This window comes from Palaemon carinicauda, chromosome 42 (assembly GCF_036898095.1).
Source record: "Palaemon carinicauda isolate YSFRI2023 chromosome 42, ASM3689809v2, whole genome shotgun sequence".
In the NCBI taxonomy this organism is placed as follows: domain Eukaryota; kingdom Metazoa; phylum Arthropoda; class Malacostraca; order Decapoda; family Palaemonidae; genus Palaemon; species Palaemon carinicauda.
This window is the reverse complement of record NC_090766.1, coordinates 27,394,109-27,410,444: the sequence shown is the minus strand read 5'-3', so window position 1 is coordinate 27,410,444 and position 16,336 is coordinate 27,394,109. Positions and strand designations below refer to the sequence as shown.

The 16,336-nt window shown below is 45.2% G+C and overlaps 1 protein-coding gene across 2 annotated transcripts in view; it reads right to left on the bottom strand.

The window, feature by feature from the left end:
* Positions 1-16,336, bottom strand: part of LOC137633291 (uncharacterized) — a 98,291-nt gene that overhangs the window by 1,595 nt on the left and 80,360 nt on the right. The gene's annotated exons all lie outside the window — the stretch shown is intronic.

Below are 16,336 nucleotides of genomic sequence, written 5' to 3'. Positions count from 1 at the left end.
ATAATAACAGAATATTAATAATAATAAAATTATTTGTTTTAATACTTGGTGTTCACCATGCTTCCCTATAGTTTTCAAACCTCTTATATGAAAAAATTCTCTCTCTTCCCTTTATAACCTTCCTTTCTAGTATGTTATTAGTTTGGCAACAGTATCTGTGTTGCGTTATGGTAAAGAATATTGTGGTGATGCCTCTTAACTTTGTAACTAATTGCTCTTGAACAGCAAATAACTTCGATTCCCATACAGCAAGCCTTGAAACTTTTATGAGTTGTTATTGTTTTAGGGTTATGGTGCCTTGTACTCTACAATGATTTTCCTGTTAAAGGCTAGAACAGCAAATCCATAACATCAAACGCTAAATAAATATTGTCTCCCCAGCCCCAAGGTCAGTGTTTCCACGTGCAAAACACGAACTCTGTGTGTATAAGTGAGATTAAATGGATTTAGACACTTTTCACCCCAAATTTCAAATAGTGCATACTTAATGCAAGTGCCTTTGACCATGATTGCTAAAATGTTTAACTTAAACATATCTTTAACAAAAAAAAATTATTGTGATCAGTCTGCTTTTGAGAATTAAACTCAAGATGAAATACCTGTGAAGAAAATTCGAAGAAAATTCTTTAATCTGAATGGACTTCTTACGAGCTTCCCATTGGAAGCCACATTCTCCAGAGTAACTAATAAATGCACTATTATGCTCCTTTGAGAAAGTGTCACCAGGTATAAAAGAGCAACCCATAGTACAGTATAGCCACTTTACTCTTATGTGTAGTCCACTTCTCTCAGAATATCTTAAACCCTGCATTTAGCCCCTTTGATTTTATAGCAGAATCCTAGTACAGTACTACTGCTTCAATTTGGTTTCTCTCTCCAAAGCCATACCTTTCCATCATACCCTAAAAACCATGTAGTCACTTCCTACATACTCCTTCGTCTCCTAATACTACTATCCCCTCTGACTCAGGCACTTTGGTAATTCTATATTGTAACCACCTCAAAATAAGTGCATCTATAGAGTATGCCGAGAACATAAGCTACATTCTCTATTTTAATGTAAATTATAATTTTGTTAATTTGTCCCACCTCTATCACCAAAGCTCTATCCAGCTCTGATTTAGGAAAAAACTTTAAAATAATGGAATTCTCAATCCTATATTCTTTCAAGATAGGAGCTGATAGACAAAGGGGTGGAAGGTACTGTAAAGGAATAGGAAATAAAAATGTTAAATCACGAACATCAATACAGGATGCCGACTGGAGTTACTTGACAGAGGAAATAAGGTGGTTAAGAAAACAAGAGACTCTTAAGAACATCCCTACAAATGGGAGGGAAGCCTATGCAATATTGTTAACAAAACTAAAATGAATACATAATTTTTTATGGTAATGATCAAGCCATACATAGCTTGGAATTTTACTTGCAAACCTTTATATCACGGCCAACAGTTAATTGCCTTAAAGTCTCCAACAATAAAAGCTCAAAAGTCCAACAAATATAATTCAAAATTTGTGAGACAGGAAAGAAAGTGACTAGTACATCTTACCTTGAAGAAATAAATCTGCAGGTAAACGATGAAAGGAAATGGATTCAAGGTATTGGAAAAAGTGAGACCTGAATACACTGTAGTTTCAGATTTAATCAGGAAGTGTCAATGCACGTTCAAAGAAGAACAGGTGTATAATTTAACAATCAGCAAGGCAAAAATGACAGTAGGAATTAACAGTTAAATCATCTGTAAACTGATTTAGCAATCATGCATTTGACCAAATAGTTTCATCTGCTAAAAGATTTCTGTATTCAGAAGAAAGGCACACGATCTGACTACTAAAGTTTTCCCATAATTTGACTAATTTAGTGCTGCACTTAAACTGGTATTACAGGATCATAGCTCTGAATGAAGTATTTATACTAACTAGAGCTGCATATGGTGTCACATTTTCAGCATAAAGTAAACACTTACAGGCAGCTTAAGAACACTAAAAATCTTTTTGGCGTCTAAAACTTTGTACTTGCTAGTGAACACAATCCTATGTCCCTATAGGGCCATCAGTGCACCTTATGCAGTGCACTGTAGGCATTACGCAAGGGCCTTTGCAGCATTAATGCGACTCTTAGTTGCACTTGCTTTGTATGCTTTTACCATATCTTTGTTCCTGCTATCAAACCTCTTGTTGAATTGAATATAAAATTTAGGCCTTAAGCCAAGCACTGAGGCATCAAAGGTCATTCAGCACTGTATAATACAAATTAATCAACCATACCTGTACTCTCAGAACATTTGGTATCATTTTAACTTCTAAAAACAATCAAACAACTTTCATACAATAATATCTAAATGCGAAATAAGAAGGGATCAAGAGGATTAAAGAAATTAATCAAAGCTTGTGATATAAACCAATACTCTGCACAAATTTTTTCAGGTTCAGGGTATTATAATTTTCCCCCAGTACATCGCTTAAAAGCCGCGAGTGCCTACCTTGCGAATGTGAGCATCCACCTTGCGAACGAGAACATCGTTCTCGTGTACAATACCCTTCCAAACGCGAACACCGCCCTCGTGATTGTGAGCGTCATCCTCGCGAGCGCGAGTACTGTCCTCATGATCTAGAATGCGAGCATCTGGACCTAGGTCTAGACCTTGCTTGAGATCACGAGACTCGTCCTTGTGAAGAGGAACGCCCCGGAGAGAGCATTGCGACCTACGGTCTCGTGAGCGCAAAGGTCTAGAAAGTGAGCGTCTTCTAGGCAAAGAACGCTCTGATCGTGATGGCAATGCTCGTCCCTTAGTGCTGCTGGTGGCAGGCGCGCTGATTGTCACCTGCCATCTGAGGGTTCCTGTGGGAAGAAACAGAGGGTTAAGAGTTAAGGGATGACTAGGTCCCAGGATGGAGAGAAGGTTCGTCATCAGCAGGGGGTCGTTGGAGAGGGTAATGCGAACGATCACCTCGTCCACGCGTGGAAGGGCCAGGGGAAGGCGACAGACAGACCTCGCACAACTCCAGAGCGCGAGATGTCAACGGCTCTGGAGAAGGATCCCTCGTAGCACCACGCTGAAGAAGGCGGTGCAGCTCCTTTTTCGAAGGGGGTCCCAAAATCCCTAAGGATGACCACACCTGAAACAAATCTGAAAGGGAGAAAGGCTCACCAGCAGCTGGATGAGAAGTTGCTCCTCTAGGGGAAGCAACAACCCCAGTATCCTGGGGTTGCCAAGGAGATAGCGATCTGTGCTCCTACTTGCATGTCCCTCGTGAGTGCGCACGGGAAGGAGCTTTCGAGAGAGATTTGGGGGCGCGAGAAGAACATGCACCGCTCGCCCGAGGGAGAACGATCACACTTAGCCTTCTTCCTACGGCCCCCAAACCTCTCCTATTGGAAGGAAGACCACTCCCTACACCCTACGCAGGGCGAACCCTGCTTGCAACGATGCCCTTGGCACATAGGATAGCGAGTGCGGGTTGGTCTCTATCGATGACATGAAGGTCCCACACGCGGCACCCTCTCGCCCTGGACACATTCACATGGTGAAGGCAATCGCAGAAGGAGAATACGCACACCTGGAAAGAGAAAGCAAAACTAAAAAAGTCAAACGATAGTCAGGAGGAGAGTGGACACATCCAATCTCTACTGAGCCAAAAGAAAAGTGAGGTCTCTCACCGCTGTGAGAGTATACATAGAGGTGACTAGGTAACCCCCAGCCTACCTGCTCAAGCGGTTAGGCAGGGTTGCCACCTCGCAATTAAAGAGGAAAAAAAAAATTAAAGTTTAATTGGTTGGTAAGGCTAAGAATGAGCTTGGGAATCTGCAGTCACCGCCTATGAAACCCCAGCAAAAATTCTGGGCCTTAAAGAACGTGCTGGTACCCTGGCTCAAGCATGTGGCCGAGCATGGCAACTTAAAGAAATACCACCCGAGAGGCATTGAAAACCAGTTGAGGAAGTTCTTGAGGAGATGTCTTCATCTACCAGGAGACACTCCTCTAGGAGCATTTTATGCAGGGACAGCAGCAGGAGGTCTCGGTATATTCAATTTTGCTGAAGGCATCCCAAATGCCCTGTACGAATGCTATTGTAGGTTAGCCAGATCTCCAGACTTGTTGGTGGCGGGAATAGCTGCCGAAAAACGGCAAGAACATCCCCCTCGCACCGGCAGCGACTGGGAATTACGGCTATACCAGACAGTGGATGGCTGTGGACTGATGGAGGCGCCCTTTGGTCTTCGGACAAGATGGTTGGACTCTGGGACACAGCTGATGAAGGGGGGGCACTTTTTGTAATACCTAGCCTAAGGCTAGGAGAAAGAAACGGGCTGAAAGGGCTACAGAGTTGTTTTCCGTCCATCTGAGGATTTCCACAGCTAGTTGGCAGAGTTGCCGTGAAAAAGTACCTCCTCACTTGTTTGTGACACCACCATAGTGTTGTCGCTCCTCAGCACTACGGAGTGTCCTGAAAGGAGTTGATGGTACTGCTAGAGGGCAATGAAGGCTGCCATCATTTCTACGAGGTCATGTGGCATTGTTGCTTGGATTTGGACCACAGTCTGGAAGCCGTGAGGTGCAATAGGCAAGTCCCCACACTTCTTTTTATGCGTCTGTGAAGAGTAACAAATCCAGGGGAGGAGAGAGATGGTCTACTCCCCTGAGTAAGTTTGTGTCTGACACCCACCAACTCAGGTCTCTCTTCTGCCACTTTAACTTCTCTAGAGAAGGTAGGTGTCCCTGCAGCCTTTGACAAAGGTCTACTGGTAACTTGTCCTGCAAGAAAAAAGGTTGAGCTACCTATCAGTCTCTTTATTCATTCCTCGGACAGGAAAACTTAGCCTAGTCTGGTCATGATTTTCATCTCTAAATACACCATCTCTTGAAAAGGTTGCACCTGAGACTCCTCGTAATTTACCAGGATTTCCAGATCCTGGCAAAAAGGGAGACGAATGCCGTTTTTGTGAGCCCAGGTAGACACTAGGGTGGAGATCCCGAGTGAACACTAGAGTTGCCATGAACAGGCCGAAGCACAGCACCTTGAACTGGTATATCTTTCCACCCAACGTGAATCTTGGGTACTTACTTGAGGATGCATGAAAAGTGAACTGGAAATGCGCATCCTTGAGGCCTAACTATATCATGAAGTCTTGCCATCTGACCCTGCCTGACCATCTTGAGCCATCCACATCTTGAACAGGGTTTGTTGGACAAATTTGTTCAAGGCTGAAAGATCAATGACTGGTCTCAAGCCTCCAGACACCTTTACTACAAGAAATAAACAACTGTAGAAGCCTGGAGACCCTTTCGAGACTTCTTGAAGAGCATCCTTCTCTAGCATGGTCAGGACATCGGGCCGAAGGGTCTGTTCCTTCGCGAATCCCTTCACGTAGGAATCTGACATTGTCAGATGGAGAGTCAGAGGAGAGGGAGTGTGTGAATGGGATGATATATCCCTATCTAAGTATGGAGACTGACCAAGATTTGCCCCTATGGAGCATCCCCCTCTAACATCTGTTCTTCTGGCATCCCTCTACTGGTGGACTGGTCGGGAGAATGCTCCCTAGTGGGATCATCCTTGTTTACCTCTCTTGCCTCCCTTGCCCCTCTTTGAGCACTTGGATCTAAAGGGCTGTCTGAGACCTTAGGGATACGCTGCCTGTTTCTTTTGTTGCAAACTCTTGTTCGACCCCTGGCTCTTCGTCGGAGAAGATCTCTGCAGTGGTGGGATCACAGAGTAGAGATGTGAAGTCATAGCCTTATGAAGGAGGGAGTCCTGGCTTGCCTTCCTCCATCTGTCTGTCATTGCCTCAATGCCCTCCATGTTAAAGAGGGAGGGACCCTCCATCGAGGAGTTGCGTAATCTCATTGCCTCTCTCTTTGGTACCTGCCACTGTTATTTTGAGACTACCACGTCACGTCGCCTCAAAACCCAGTTGAGCCGCTGGTTCACGATGTTCCGCGTTAAGAACTCAAGGGTTCTAGCACCTGAAAGAAGCAAGCCCGACAAAGCTTCCCTCTTATGAGGAGTATAGAGGGGCTGGTTCTTAACGAGTTAGCTTACTGTTCCTAACCAGTAATTCAGCCATTTAACAGATTGCAGAGAGCACTTTGCAGTCCGTTCCATGTTAGTAGCACCGCCCTCAGAGAAATGCACTGACAAGGTCTCCAGTTGGGCCAGAGAAGTTCTGAGTTAAAGCCAGAATTGCCGGATCCAATGGTGGAAGAGATGAGTCATCCTCTACGATCTCGTATTACTGTATTTCTTCTGCCGTGCATACCGAGAAGGAAGTAATCGAGAGAGTCGATCAACTCGAGGGACCATGATGCTCCTGCCACCTGGGCATAAGCCCTCTTCTTTATTGCCTTAACCCCGCTTGACCAGGGTAAGGCTACCTTAGTCTTGGTGGGTCTTGACATGTCATGGAAGAGGTCCAGGACCATGTCCATGCCATCCGTTGGAATTTGATCCGGTTCCCCTGGATAGTTAACCTTCCTTGTGCAGGAGAGGACTTACAGAAAGAAATGATGTGCGTCTTTCTTCTCTAGGGGAGAGATCTTGAGCTGGCGGATGCCAGCACCGTCTTGTCCGAATCTTCTGAGCCATCATCAAAGGGGTCCCCCTCCTCCGAGCTAGTACCCATAGCAAATTGGGAAGGATCGAGGTTGTCAACATGGTTCCTTCTCACAGAGGAATGAGCTCTCTGAGGCAGACCTCTGTGCTCCGTGGATGAGGTATCCCCCGCCTGGGGTGTGATTGCCCTCTATTTCCATTTCTTCCTATGCAGGATGATGCGAATCACCCCTAGCCTCTCCCAACCAGGGTCCTAGCCAATAGACGCCTTGGTATTCCGAATTGTCTGATACCTTGCGGACATCCAAGGAGAAAGAGGTCTGGGGGTGGCACAAGAAGGAATCTGCCTAGCAGAGCTACTGAGTCTAGGATCAGTAGGGCCATCACTCCCCTTAAAGGAAGTAGAAACCTATAAAGAAATGGTCAGAATGTCCGAGGGTGGAACTGTCATAGGAAGATTAGTCAATATAGAAACCGGCTGCATCCCTGCCTGGACAAGGTCCAGGAACCAGGGAGCATCTTTTGAGAACAGGACTGTTCCCAATTGAGCCCTACGAGCCTGTTTCCTTGGCCTAAGTGGAGTGCCAAGGAATGGGAAAGCACAAGAGGATATTGACTTGTGCCTTCTCTATACTAACCTTCCCTGGAGAAGCGAGTGCCATTCGCATGTCTAACCAATCAATTGGTCTGAGCAGATAACGACACCTCACCTAACAAAGGAATGCAGGCAGGCCTCGTTCTTCTCGATAGTTACATTGCAAACACAAGCGCGAAAAGCAAATTTTCGCGAATAATTACTGCACTAGGGTGGGCTAACTCCTAACCTAAAAAGTCACTGGCCCTTGCCACCAGTGGGTGCCCGAGCTGATGATTAACACTGTAAATACTGCCTAATATTGTTTTAATTTGGTTTCTACAACAGTTTATAATCGAGGTACGGAACTGGGGAGCAATAAGTCTCTAGTCTTTTGGTTTTCAAGGTCACGAATAGATCTATGAGAGGGCGGCCCCAAATCCGCCAAAGTTTCTTGCATACATCTAGATGCAGTGTCCACTCTGTGGGGAGAACTTGATTCCTCCTGCTGAGGCTGTCTGCCCTCACGTTCTTTACCCCTTGAATGAATCTGGTCAACAGGGATATATTTATTTGTTGTGCCCAAACGAGAAGAGTTCTTGCTATCTCGTAAAGAGGCCTCTAATGTGTTCCTCCTTGTTTCGCTATGTACGCCAAAGCTGTGGTATTGTCTGCATTGATTTGTATTACTTTGTTTAGTACTAGCTTCTCGAACCCTTTGAGAGCCAACAGGACTACTAACAGCTCCTTTTGATTGATGTGGAGACTTTGCTGTTGTTTTGTCCACAGACCCGAAATCTCTGACTTTCCCTATGTTGCTCCCCACCCCGAGTCCGAGGCGTCGGAAAACAACACAAGGTCTGGGATCTTTGTTGCAAAGAGAGACCTTCCTGGAACCTGTTTATGTTGTTCCACCAACGAAGGCACTTTTATTGGTTCAGAAGAGGAATGCTCTTCTTGTCGAGGCTGTCCTCTTTGTTCCAATGGAAATTGAGATGGAACTGAAGGGGTCGTAAATTTAGTTTCCCCAGACACACAAATTGTTCCAGTGAAGAGAGAGTTCCCAGGAGACTCATCCACTCCCTCACTGAACAAAACTCCTTCTTTAGAAAGGCACAAAGCCTTAGGAGAGCTAGCTGTATTCTTGCAGGTGATGGAAAAACCTGAAAAGTCAGACTGTGAATCTCCATCCCCAAATAAAGAATCTTCTGGGATGGGATCAATTGAGACTTCTCTGAATTCACCAGAAGTCCTAGTTCCTTGGACAGACTCATTGTCAGACGCAAATCCTCTAGACAGCGATTGAGTGATGGTGCTCTTAGTAGCCAATCGTCCAAGTACAAGGAAGCTCTGATGCCTCTTGAGTGGAGCATGCTTGCCACATTCATCATGATCTTTGTGAAGACTAGAGGGGCGGTTGTGAGGCCGAAACATAAGGCCGGAAACTGGAATACTTCCTTCCTGTACACAAACCTTAGGTAACATTTGCAATTTGGGTGAATCGGGACATGAAAATAAGCATCCTGGAGGTCTAATGAGACCATCCAGTCACCTTTCCTTACTGCTGCAAGAACCATACTCTGGGATTCCATAGAAAACTTTGTCTTCTGGACGTAGCTGTTAAGGGCACTTATGTCCAGGACTGGCCTCCATCCTCCCGGGCTCTTGGGAACCAGGAACAGTCTGTTGTAGAACCCTGGTGATTTTAAGTCCCGTACCCTCTATTGCATTCTTCTCTAGCAAGAGAGACATTTGAAGCTGCATGGCCTGCCTCTTTGACTCTTCCTTGTAATTGGGAGAAAGATCCACCGGGTTTGAAATTAATGGAGGTTTCAAAATAAAAGGGATTTTGTACCCCTTCTTTAAAACTAGGACGGACCATGGGTCCGCTCCCCTTCTCTCCCAGGCCTGCCAAAAATTGCTTAGCCTGGCCCCCACTGCTGTCTGAAGGTGAAGGTAGTCAGACTCTGCTTCTGCCTGACCTAGAACCTCTCCTTGTTCTGGACCTTCTACCATCAGATCTGAAGCTGCCTCTACCGACTGTCCTTCCACGAAAAATGATATTTTGATTATAAAATAAATTTTTAAATATACTTACCCGGTGAATATATAATAGCTGACGTCTCCGACGGCTCGACAGATTCCAAAAACTCGCGAGCGATCGCCATGAAGGTTGCGGGTGTGCCCACCAGCGCCGACTATCAGCCAGATACCGCATATACATGTAAACAGCCTCAGTTCTTCTCATTCCGCTGGGTCTCTATCGGGGAGGAAGGGAGGGCCTATAATTTATATACTGTATTCACCGGGTAAGTATATTCAAAAATTTATTTTATAATCAAAATATAATTTTTAAATATTAAACTTAGCCGGTGAATATAGAATAGCTGATTCACACCCATGGTGGTGGGTAGAGACCAGTATTAATACAATATAGGCGTATATGCTTAGAGTTTTTGACAGTTATATCATAACAAAACCCAAATAAATATAGGTACCTGGTAAGGAAGCTGACTCTGACGATTACTCTGCCTTGTTAGTCCGCTTTCCTCACGAAGCCCAGCCATCCTCTTAGGATGCTGAAAGACTCCCAGGAGCTGAAGTATCCAGGACAACAACCCATACAACAGGACCTCATCAAAACCCTTAATCTGGGCGCTCTCAAGAAATGACATTTGACCACCCGCCAAATCAAAAAGGATGCGAAAGGCTTCTTAGCCTTCCGTACAACCCAATTAAAAACATTTCAAGAGAAGATTAAAAGGATATTGGAATTAAGGGAATGTAGTGGTAGAACCCTCACCCACTACTGCACTCGCTGCAACGAATGGACCCAGTGTGTAGCAGTCCTCATAAAGAGTCTGGACGTCTTTTAAGTAAAATGAAGCGAACACCGACTTGCTCCTCCAAAAGGTCGCGTCCATAATACTTCGTAGAGATCTGTTTTGCTTAAAGGCCACGGAAGTTGCTATAGCTCTTACTTCGTGCGTCTTGACCTTAAGCAAGCAACGATCTTTTTCACTCAAATGAGAATGAGCCTCTCGGATTAAAAATCTAATAAAATACGATAAAGCATTTTTAGACATAGGCAATGATGGCTTCTTAACTGAGCACCACAAGGCCTCAGATCCACCTCGTAAGGATTTTGTACGAGCTAAATAAAACTTAAGAGCTCTGACTGGACACAGTGCTCTTTCAAGCTCGTTGCCTACGATCTCTGACAGGCAAGGTATATCAAACGACTTAGGCCAAGGACGAGAAGGCAGTTCATTTTTGGCCAAGAAACCAAGCTGAAGTGAACATGTGGCTTTATCTGTAGAAAAGCCGATGTTCCTACTGAAGGCATGGATCTCACTGACCCTTTTAGCCGAAGCCAAGCACACTAAGAAAAGCGTCTTGAAGGTGAGATCCTTCAGGGAGGCTGAATGTAATGGCTCAAACCTGTCGGACATTAGGAACCTTAGGACCACGTCTAAGTTCCATCCAGGAGTTGCCATACGACGCTCCTTAGAGGTCTCGAAGGACTTAAGGAGATCTTGGAGATCTTTATTATTGGACAGATCTAAGCCTCTATGTCTGAACGCAGACGCCAACATGCTCCTGTAGCCCTTAATAGTGGGCGCTGATGGGAGCGAACATTTCTCAGATGTAGGAGAAAGTCTGCAATTTGGGCTACAGAGGTACTGGAAGAGGAAATGGATGATGACTCGCACCAGTCTCTAAAGACTTCCCACTTCGACTGGTAGACCTTGATGGTAGATGCTCTCCTAGCTCTCGCAATCGCTCTGGCTGCCTCCTTCGAAAATCCTCGAGCTCTTGAGAGTCTTTCGATAGTCTGAAGGCAGTCAGACGAAGCGCGGGGAGGCTTTGATGAAGACTCCTTACGTGGGGCTGCCGTAAAAGATCCATCCTTAAAGGTAGACTCCTTGGAACGTCTACCAGCCATTGAAGTACCTCTGTGAACCACTCTCTCGCGGGCCAGAGTGGAGCAACCAATGTCAACCTGGTCCCTTCGTGAGAGGTGAACTTCTGCAGCACCTTGTCTAGGATCTTGAAAGGTGGAAAGGCATAAACGTCCAGGTGAGACCAGTCCAGCAGGAAAGCGTCTATGTGGGCTGCCTCTGGATCTGGAACTGGAAAGCAGTAAGTCGAGAGCCTCTTTGTCAGAGAGAGTCGCAAAAAGATCTATGGTGGGTTGACCCCATGTCATCCATAGCTTCTCGCACACAGTCTTATGCAACGTCCACTCCATGGAGATGACTTGTCCTCTTCTGCTGAGGCCGTCCGCCAAGACATTCATTTTCCTTGCACAAATCTCGCCAAAGGAGATATGTTACATGCCTTAAATGGAGTTCCTTCTGATCCGTGGATCAAAGACCCGAGCATTCCAGACTGTCCAGTGGAGCTCCCTAACCCAAATCCGATGCATCTGAAAACAACACATGGTTTGGGTTCTTGATCGCAAGAGAAAGACTTTCTCGAAGTCTGATGTTGCTGTCCCACCAAGTCAGACATGTCTAGACTGAGTTGGAGATTGGGAAAGAGATACTCACTAAGCCGCCCTCCTTGTTCCAATGGTTTAGGTGAAATTGGAAAGGGCATAGGTTGAGTCTCCCCAGAGAGATAAACTACTCCAGCGATGAAAGAGTTCCCACGAGGCTAGTTCAAACTCTTACAGAGCAACTGTTTTTCTCTTGAAAGTGAAGGACTTTTAACAGAGCTTGTTCCATTCTTGCGGGAGACGAAAAGGCCCGAAAAATCAGACACTGTATCTCCATTCCCAAATAAAGAATAGTCTGGGATGGGGTACTGTAAGTTACGACTTCTCTACGTTCACTATGAGACCTAGCTCCTTGGTTACGTCTAATGTCCATTAGAGGCTCTCCAGACAGCGATATAATGACGACGCCCTGATTAGCCAGTTGTCAAAATAAAGGGAGGCTCTGAATCCTCAAAAAATGTAAAAAGCTTACTACATTTTGCAAGGGCCTTGTAAAAACAAGAAGAGCAGGAATGAGGTCGGAGTACAGTGCTTGACATTGGTACATTACTTTCCCGTCCACAAACCTCAGATGTATTTGAAAGTTTGGATGAATCGGGATGTGGAAGTATGCATCCTGAAGGTCGAGAGAGACCATCCAGTCGCCTTCCCTTAATGCTGCCAAGACAGATTTGGTAGTCTTCATCGTGAAGTTTGTCTTGACAATGAACACATTGAGCGCACTTACATCTTAAGTACTCCTGCAGTGAACGTGGCTGCCAGATCATTGGAGCCATCCCTGATAGCCTTGTTCCTGCAGAGAACGTGGCTGTCAGATCATTGGAGCCATCCCTGATAGCCTTGTTCATGCATGACATACAGTAATTGTACAGCAAAACTTCAAACGCTCGAAAAACTCCTAACAGGAGATGGTCTAGCTCTGAAGCCGACCATAAAATCTTGGAGCGTCTCATGGCCAGGCGACGGGGAGAGTCTATGAGGCTTGAGAAGTCTCCCTGGGCAGAGGCAGGAACTCCCAAGCCGAGAACTTCTCCCGTGTCATACCAGACGCTCGCTCTATAAGCCAGTTTAAAAGGAGGGAAAGCAAAGGCTGTCTCCCCCAAACTCCTCCTGGTGATCAACCAGTCGCCTAGCAAACGTAAAGCTCTCTTAGAAGAGCGAGAGAGCACTAGCTTAGAAAACAACAGCTTCGAAGTAGCTAGGCCTAGTGTAAACTCTGACGAAGGCGAACGAGGAGCAGCAGTTACAAAATGGTCCGGACAAAGATCCTTAAAAATCAGCATGATTTTTTTAAAGTCCATAGAGGGCTGAGCCGCTTTAGGCTCCTCTCCGTCTGACAAAGTCCCCAAAGGAATATCAGTAGGAGGGGGATCAGCAACTTCCTCATCTGAAGGAACCTCGTCTGACAATTGCCGAGTCTCATGAAAAGGAGAGACCTGCCGCGGTGGCAATGCTTGACAAGCAAAGTCCACACGCAAAGGAGCAGCAGTAGCAGTCAAGGAAGCGACGTCATGTCGCTGCTGAAAGGACTGACCAGCAACAACAACAGGAGTTGATGGACGCTCGACGTCAAGTCGAGACTGCCTTGACTGCCTAGACTGAGCAGTCAAAACAACCCTTGACTGCGGTGCTTGACGCTCAACGTCAAAACAAGGCAACTGAGCTGGTTGGCGAACGTCCTGAACGTCAACACGAGACTACGGCAGCGGCTGAACGTCAACACGAGGCTGCGGCAGCGGCTGAAAGTCAACACGGGACTGCAGCGAGTGAGGATCCAAGTCACGTGACTGACGTGACAAACTACCGACATCACGTTTCATAACGTCAAAAGGACGAGTAAATGCTCTTTTGGGCGGCTGACGGCCAGAGTCTCGTTTAGCGTAACGGCGACTCGAAAGCGAAGGTTCATCGTGAACCTGCTCAACGTCATACTTCTCCATAAGGGAGGCAAGCTTAGTCTGCATGTCCTGCAGGACAACCCATTTAGGATCAACGGGAGTCGGAACGGGCCGAGACGACGGTAACGTCTGCGTTGGCAAAACATTGCCTTTACCGCGACCCTCGGACCCCGTGTTATGCTTGCGTTTAATAGGCGAACCGTCTTACGACGACTGCAAAGGGTCAGAGCTGTCCCCATGGCTACAGCCAGGACGCTGGACCTGTCCTGAAGGGACTGACTTCCGCTTTAAGGGTCTAGAAACTTTGCTCCAAGGTTTCTTTTGCGAGAAGCCTTCGGATGACGAGGAGAAAACAGCCTCGCTCGTCTTATGGTAGGGGCGATCTTGACGAGACACGCCCGATACCACAGAGGGAACGTCTGTTCGTTGGTTAAAGTCTCTCGTCCCCTTAAGTCCTACGACATTACTTCTCCCTGGTGCAGGGGAGCCTGAAAGAGGTCTCGGACTAGGTGAACGACAAGCACGAACAGACGAACCCTCGGTCGCAACGCTAAAAACACTTTGCGCACTTATCACTTTATCACTACGATTTTCTGTTTTTTGCACTTACTTCACTGATATCGTATTTTTTAATAATTTCACATTAGGCATGAATAAAACTGATTTCTACCTGAAGCACGCAATTCTCCCTTACATCAAAAGGTTATAATTGCGAAATGAGTCATATAATGTAAGCACATTAGTACATGCAAAAATCAGTAAACATATATATCGAATAAAACGGAAATATATAAAGTTAAAAAGGATCAGTGACTGGGGAGGAGACTAAACACTAGTTCATTAAAGACTACGTTTTCAATCTCTCACCGTACAGTGCCTTGGGACAAGAATAAAAACTAAAAACGTTTTATCCTTTCTCCCCGTACAGAGACTTGGGACGAGAGTAAAAAACTGAATCGAGAACAACGTTACTCGCTCCCAAACTCCTTACTTGGGACGAGAATAAAGATCGGATCGTTCTCTCTTCCTCTCTCCCTCTCTCTCTCTTGTCACACAGAAGAGAATTGCCCACTCACCCTTCGTCAATAAACAGGTTATTTGACCAAAGGAAAAAACTGAAAGGACTAAGAAATTGAAAATTAACAAGTTCCTTTAAATTAGTATTTAAAACACTTCAGTTTGAAAGAAGAATGAACAAAACGTCAAAATCGATTTACTCTTTCTGCAAAGTGAAACCGTGATTCTCTCTTTCTCTATCGTAACGATAGAGCGCAAACTGCGTAGCATAAATAAACCAAACGTTAGTTCATCTTTGAAAAAAACAGCACGAAGACTATTCAAAGAAAATCTTTCATAAAATATTTTCTAAAAAAATATTCATTTCATAACTCTTACAGAGCAAATGATTTAAACTTAACGAAAATAAAAGTTGAATGGGCTCAACGTAGTTTAACTTCGGTTTCCAAGTTAGGACCGCCTATAGGTAAGGGCCGCATATAAACAAAACATAAAATTTATCTTGATGTTTAGTATAAATGGAAAGCTAATCGAAGAGGCCTAATAAAGGCGGGTGAGATATAAAATATATAGAGGAAAATCTATAATTATCAACAATAATTTATAACGTGATAAAATAATTGCTAAAAGCCTAAAACACACTTCCGTACACTAAGGGAAGGGTCGGCCATCTTTACTCTATGGAAAAAACCAGAGATAAAAAAGCAAGGGCAAAACACTTTTACTCTCCTTTCAAAAGCATTTCTTTTGAGGATAGTATTGAATAATCCAACACGGCGAAAGCAATAAAACCTAAACCAAGTACTTCACCAATTCGGTAGAAAACTCGAGGTCATAATAGCGAGTGGAATCGACTTGTCGATGAAACCGACAGAGAAGAACTGAGGCTGTTTACATGTATATGCGGTATCTGGCCGATAGTCGGCGCTGGTGGGCACACCCGCAACCTTCATGGCGATCGCTCGCGAGTTTTTGGAATCTGTCGAGCCGTCGGAGACGTCAGCTATTATATATTCACCGGCTAAGTTTAATATTTAAAAAACTGTGTTGTTCGAGGGAAGGTAGAATCCTCCTTGAATCTACGGGCGGAGAAAGACGTTGGAAGAACCTTCCTTGCTGATTTAGAGACTAGGTCGTGAGTAGCCTTTTGAATAAGGGCAGCAGCCACCTCCTTTACTAGTTCCTGAGGAAAAAGGGAAGGAGAAAGAGGAGCATAAAGCAACTCTGACCTCTGGAACGGAGTGACTCCCATGGAGAGAAAAGAGCACATAGTTTCTCTTTTCTTAACAACTCCGGCTGTGAATAGGGCTACTAATTCATTTGAGCCATCTCTAACAGCTTTGTCCATGCAGGACATTATATGGATAAGGTTAGAAGTCTCAGGGTCCTTTAAAGTAGAAACTTTCTTTCCCAAGGTACCCAGAGACCAGTCAAGGAAGTTGGAAACTTCAAAAGCTCTATATATGCCCTTGAGAAGATGGTCAAACTCAGTCATAGACCATAAAACCTTCGTCCTTCTCATAGCTAAGCGGCGAGAAGAGTCTACCAAACTCGAGAAGTCGCCCTGAGCAGAGGCAGGAACTCCCAAGCCTAAGACACCTCCTGTTTCATACCATACGCTAGACTTGAAGGCTAACTTGGCTGGAGGAAAAGAGAAGTTTGTCTTTCCTGAAACTTTCTTGGATTGCATCCAATTTTCTATCAACTTCAAAGCTCTCTTAGAAGAGCGGGAGAGAACCATCTTAGTAAACCTTGACACTTTTGATGATAATCCCACGGTAAACTCCGATG